Consider the following 6,671-nt stretch of genomic DNA (forward strand, 5'->3'; position numbering starts at 1 on the left):
GGAAACAGGAGCCCTGTGAGCCATTTAATTTACATGCAAATTGGCACCCACAAGACCAACGTACTCTACTGGCTGTGTCTCTCTCTCTGTGTGTGTGTGTGTGTGTGTGTGTGTGTCCGCGCCACAGGCTGTGGGCAGGAGGAGAAGGTGCAATTCTCTGATGCAGCCTTCGTCCTCTCTAAATCTAGGATTGTGTGATAGACTTTTGATTAATTAATGTTATCAAGTTTAGCAGCTTTGGTCTCTCTCTCAACGGTTAAAGCAGAAAGAGGTAGAGTGTTTTAAAGCAGAAAGAGGTAGAGTGTTTTAAAGCAGAAAGAGGTAGAGTGTTTTAAAGCAGAAAGAGGTAGAGTGTTTTAAAGCAGTATAACAGCTATCAAAAGCAATGTCATCTTGTTTTCATTATAAATAATGAAATACTGGTTATACTGCTTATGATCTTTTTTATACATTAAAATGGCCAATTTGGGTGCAATCAATCAGCCTAACCTCTCCAAGATAAAACCACACTTCAACAAAACAATGCTTCAGGAATACCAATCCTACTCCCCTCCAACCACAGTTTTATCAGGAAAAGATCAAGCATCTGCATTGCAGGTAAATTGCAGTTATACGGGTTGTAGAAACAAACTATAGACAAGGAAATACTGTAGGTCGAAATTAGAACTGACAGAATGAGCTCAATTGACAAATAATCAGTAGTTCTCAGTCACTCACTATTCGGTAAATTGGGAAACTGTCATGGTGAAATGCAGACACAGTAGATATCTGGTGCCCTCTGATGGTGGATAAAACACACTGCAAAAGTCCTTGCCTCGCCAAGTTGCCTGTCAAAAAAACAGGATTGGCTGTCGTCAATTCCATTTACATTCAATCATTTCAGGACATAACAAGAAATTCTAAATTAATTGGAAAATTAGCTTTTTCTTTCTCCAATAATAACTGTATCCTTCTTGCAGGAAATGCAGTTGGCCTAATATGGATAGGGTTAAAATGACAGAAGTGCAGGTTACTCCCCAGAGTCACCCCATAAGTGTTAAACATGTGCACCCCTATAAAATGTTGGTTCATCCCACAATTAATTTTATAGGGCACCTTCAAAAGTCAATGTGCAATTTGAACCGCAACTGTGTGCAATCAATGTGAACAGTGATCATTTGATGTTAGGCTGATTGGATGAATAAATTCAGCGAATAAATAACCTGCTATGGGGAGGTGAAAATCTAATTTGACATTTTGACAACTATCACCTGGTTTTAAACCAGGAAACAACAAACTGTATTTTGCCATATAGCCGTTTCTATTAGGCTGTGTTCAGACAGGAAGCCAAATTCTGATAACCTTTTCACTAATTGGTCTTTCGACCAATCAGATGAACTTTGAAAAATATCTGGCGTGATTGGTCAAAAGAACAATTAGTGGAAAAATATCAGAATTGGTCTGCTAGTGTGAACGTAGCCTAGGACACCAAAATACAGGTTGGTTCCAACTCGTTTCCCATTAATCCAATAACACAACTTGGGAGATGTCATGATTATGACATGTATTACTCACAGTCTAGTTCTTTGTCACACAGTTCAACCTGACCTCAGGGCAATTCGTAGGACTTGGGAACCTGACCTCAGGGCAATTCGTAGGACTTGGGAACCTGACCTCAGGGCATGGGAACCTGACCTCAGGGCAATTCGTAGGACTTGGGAACCTGACCTCAGGGCAATTCGTAGGACTTGGGAACCTGACCTCAGGGCAATTCGTAGGACTTGGGAACCTGACCTCAGGGCAATTCGTAGGACTTGGGAGATAAATATGTATCCATCCATTTAGTACTATAGGGCTTGCAGTTACGTCAGAAATCGCCTAGCAACCGCACCACGCTCCGTGTTGGAAGACCAAACAAACTCTGTCGAAAGTTTTCCAATCGTCCACATGAATGGTAGCGTTTTACAACCACTGGAAACTTAGGGAAGATTGCCCATTATTTCATTTTTCTAAGGACCCAGAAAACGGAGGCAGTGGGAGAACCTATTCAAGTAAGTAAATAATGTTGGAAGTGATCAAAAACAATATTTGCTAGCTTGCTACAGTAACTTCGTGTGCAGGCTAACCCAAATGAGCTAACATTACTGTACTAACGTAACGTTAATGTTAGCTAACTTTACATACTGTACAGCAAACTAGCTACGTGAATTAAATATCACCAGTTTGCTAACTTCATATTAGCTAGTTAGCTATCTTGATGTATTTATCGTTGTAACTCCAAATGCATGTGTACCTACCTATCAGCTATGGAAGAGGGTGAAAGGATTAGATAGTACTTCCAGCTGTCAGAACAGGAAAGTAGGCTACTCTGGACTGGGCAGGTAACGTTAACTTTGTGGGAAGACATTATTAAACTATTCTACAGTTCCAGTCCCTAGCGAGAGAAACTGAGGACAGAGAGATATAGCAACATAATATTCAGGGCTGTCTAACTTGAGCATAATGCAGTCTGTTTCTTTGATGTTTTTTCTGTCCTAAGATACAGAGAGCCGTCAAACCCTGTCTACAGATGATGTCCCAAGATCAGGGTACATCCTTGTAAACCATGGATTATGTTAGCAATTTTTGTGAACCAAAATACTTTTTTTTGTAAGTGACAATGTATAAACCTATTACAACTGGAGTAGGCCAACCCTGCTAGGTGTGTAGGCTTCAATTTCAGCCCAGCACTAACTGATTCAATGTATCACACCTAATTAGTTCATATTCAAGTGTGCAATTGCTGGTCTGGAACAGAAGGCTGCTCACCCAGTAGATCAGGGATCAGTGGAGGGTGGTCGGAAACCTCTGGTATTGACTTTTTGTTGTTCACCTGAAATTGTTTTAGTAATAATGGCCTACTTTGTTACATAAATGTCTAACCTTTACATGAGTTAGCTTACTTGTAAACACTGAAATTATATGAAACTGTTGGTTTGAAGTTAAGCATTTAAACTTGTTTGAAATGTTATGTTAACTATTATTCAAGATTAACTTGTGTTGATTAATCACAGATCAATCGTGCAATAAAGAGGAAGGGAATCTGTCTCTAATTGGTCTGTGTTGTATTCTTAAATGAACATTACATTTCTGTTCAGTCATAAGCTCTCCAATTAGTCTTATTTGATTGTCCAAATTGTTTTAGGATATCAGCCATGTGAACCCGTTTTGCAGCTGATAATGGCATGCAATGCCAATGTAGCCATAGGTCAACAGCAGTGGTTCCCATCTCCGGTCCTTGAGTTCCCCCAACAGCACACATTTTGTAGCCCTGGACAAACATACTTGATTCAACTCAGAGGGCCTGATGATTAGTTAACAAGTTGAATCAGGTGTGTGTGTCTGCGGCTGCAATAAACTGTACTGTTGGGGGTACTTGAGGACCGGAGTTGGGAACCACTGGCATACAGTATTAGCCTTATGAGCATTTGCAATGCACCCTTTGACATTGTGCATCTGAAGCAGAGAATAGCATAACTCACACAGTTTACATAATGTTCAGCTATACATTCTCAATTTGTTTTTAAATGATACCAGTAGACAATGTATGAGGCAAACATTATACTACATTTTGTACATGCCTTGTGCTGACTTTTTTTTGGTGCAAATCCAACTGTTGTAAACTAGGTTATGAAATGTGTGAAATCACTACTACCAAGTTCAAGGCCAGGTACTTTTCTCCAAGAAGGTCTGAGAGGCACTTCGAGGTGCCACTGTGATAATGAAGATTGTTTGCCTAAGACTACCAAAATTGCCATTGTCTATACTAATTGTGTTTTAAATGGTAAAGAAAGAAAATAGTGAGGCTAAAACATTTAATGGGGCTAGGCAAAGCAGAGATGACAATACTTTTAATTTCACCCATATAAACAATAGTCTATTAAAGCACAGTATGTTATCATAAGCAATAGTCTTTTACACATTCCAAATTAAATTGTATATATTCATATGGTTTAAGGGGGCACTTTTGTCATCATGACAAGGTGACTATGTGCACAACAGAATCGTTCAGATTGACCAAAGCACAGCATATGACCATCTCGTATAACTGAGGGATGTCTCCTTTTATAACTGGAAAAGGACGAAGTACAAACTGATGCCGCTGCAGCATTGCTCATCTTCACAGTGGGAATCCAGTTGACATGGGTGTCTTGATAGAGGTCAGCTGGTGAACCTACAGTAGTACATAAACAAATGAAAAGCACACCTGATGTTAAATATCACTTCTTCAGGTCACCTATACCATCAGTGCTCTTAATTATTTGGTTGTGTTTAACTCCTTCAGGTGTTTGTCATAAAGATTAAATATATTGTTGGGTTTGAACCCATAGTCAACACAGCAGGTTGTCCTATCCCCTCGAGGCCTTTGTCCTATGCTGTAATGCCCATAAATGTTCCCTCTTATAAAGTTCTCAAATTATCTTTGGATTATCATATTAATGTTTTTTTTTGGACTATAATGTCCTCCAGGCTATGTGGATGTCATATTGTATAATTTGCTTCTCCCCTTTTCATGGTCATGGCTAAAAGGGATCCAGCTTTTGTCAAATTAAAGACTTGACATTTTGTAGCAGATTAGGATAATTTAAACAGCAGGTTAGGAGAATTAGGTTAAGGTTAGGAAAAGGTTTAGCTAAAATGCACAAAAAAATACTTTTGACAATTTGACAAAAGCTGGATCCCTTTTAACCAGGACCCCTTTTTCATAGGCCTGGATTGTCTTGAATGCAATCATGTAATGTGTTTTTTATTGATCTGGTGTCAGTAGAGTAGCCCTAGGCTACCATCTTATTTTTTTTAATTTCTGCTAATTTCTCCAGTAATATAACGTGTTGTAGAATTTAATTAAATGTTTATCAAAGGCCACGTTTTTCCTGTGTAAATGCCACTACACGCTTACTAATAGCCTAAATTATGACTATCCAATCTACTCATCACATTAGGAATAGTAGGTTTAAATTAGTCTGCAAATGCGATGATAGAGGCATGCAATCCTTTGTTATAAAGGTGAATTTTTGTGGTGAAAAATAGCTTCCCCAAAACTTTAAACTCACGCTACACTTGCTAAATGCTAGACTACAAGCTACCTCCTGTTGCTAGCTAATTTTGTCTAACTTAGTGTTAATATTTGGTTAGCTTAACAGCTAAACTCGAAATCGATCAAACTTAACTTACCAGTGATGAAATGACCGGTTACTTGACAGCTGTCTGGGTTCAGGTCTTGACGGGCAAAAATACTTATTTGCTTTTCAGACAGTTCTTGAGTCTTATCTTGGTGTCACTAATGGTGTTTCACGATTGGGGGGAATCTGTAATATATATATATATATATATATTCCTTGTCTTTCCTGCCTTCGAACAGCCAAATACTATACAGAAGGTGACCGTGGTCATGAATCGACTAGTTTTAGGCAGTGTTATCATGCAGTTTGCGGTAGCCACTCGGCTGTGGTCAGAATAATTAATGCAGTGGTCTTCCAATCTGGCCGCCAGGAGGCGTCGTACGTCAATTGCGCACACCCACTATATGTTACGTTACGAATGGAATAGCGGCCATACAATATCATATAAATTATATGAAGTAATGTGTCGTACTGTACATATTGGAGAACGTATTGCAATAAACGTCTTGCTCTGAGAACAGGCTGCTTGATGCTTCGTTTAAGGTTAGGGAAAGGTTAAAATGCTACAGTTGTCCCGATGCGACTTGTACCCTTTGGTATTGCTAGAATGTCGCGGTATACGTCCACCCCGACCAATCTCCCTACTTTAGTTTCTGAATTAAGGGATCCTCACTATATGAGCCACGTTCCAATTATAACCAACTGGGTTAACCCTATTGACGCGATGCGTATGGTTTTTGCCTTTCACACTGGGTCTCTATCTACAATAATAGGCCGTTTTTTCAAAAGAAGAAGTTGCTTATGTGTCATCGATATGAGTCAGAAACATTTATTCTAGTGTCAAAATTTACTACAAAGTGTAAATACGATAATTTTGGTCATAAAGTCAGTCTCGTCCAAAACAGAGATTTGCGAGATAATTAGGAAAACATGTTATGTCACAGAATGAAGGGTATCGCAACAGTTTTCCCTGGGTTGGGTTTATGTCAATCCTGCCCACAGCTGGCAGAACCCAAGTAATCATACATTTGGAGCGCAGAAGCATGCGACCTGATCAGATCGTAATGCCCATGGTCAATTTGGTTTGACATTCGATATTCCTTATAGGCTAGTTAGGGACCATCCGTAAATTACACAATGTACATGGGACAATATTTAAAATGTCAAGAGCTCCACATTTCAATGACTTAACCACAAACCATTTTTTTAAATCAAAATGGCTCTAACACCATCCTATCTGACATAACACTACAGGAACCATACATTAGCCCCTATTCCACATATAGCATCTTACTGTAGCTAAATGTTCCGCTATTCAGGGGCATCTGTAGTGTGTATCATATTTCACAGGATATTAGCTGGACCCCCCTCTTTATGTTATAGTTGGAGCACTTGGCCCATGCCCTCAATCTGCTTATTCCCTATTGGAGAGATTCAACTGGATTCAGTGTCTATTCAGACCAAGTGTGTATTGGGAGTTGTAATCTGGCTACTGCCATACAGACTTTTGAAAGGATTTTCTCTGCATTT

General features: G+C 39.2%; 1 long non-coding RNA gene across 1 annotated transcript; it reads right to left on the reverse strand.

The window, feature by feature from the left end:
- Positions 1 to 3,852: 3,852 nt before the first annotated feature.
- Positions 3,853 to 5,487, reverse strand: LOC106599188 (uncharacterized). The gene is made up of 2 exons (XR_001327372.2): positions 5,194 to 5,487; positions 3,853 to 4,192 (listed from the first exon to the last, which is right to left on the reverse strand). It is a non-coding gene; the product is annotated as an uncharacterized lncRNA (long non-coding RNA).
- Positions 5,488 to 6,671: the final 1,184 nt, after the last annotated feature.

Source organism: Salmo salar, chromosome ssa03 (genome assembly GCF_905237065.1).
Source record: "Salmo salar chromosome ssa03, Ssal_v3.1, whole genome shotgun sequence".
In the NCBI taxonomy this organism is placed as follows: Eukaryota; Metazoa; Chordata; class Actinopteri; order Salmoniformes; family Salmonidae; genus Salmo; species Salmo salar.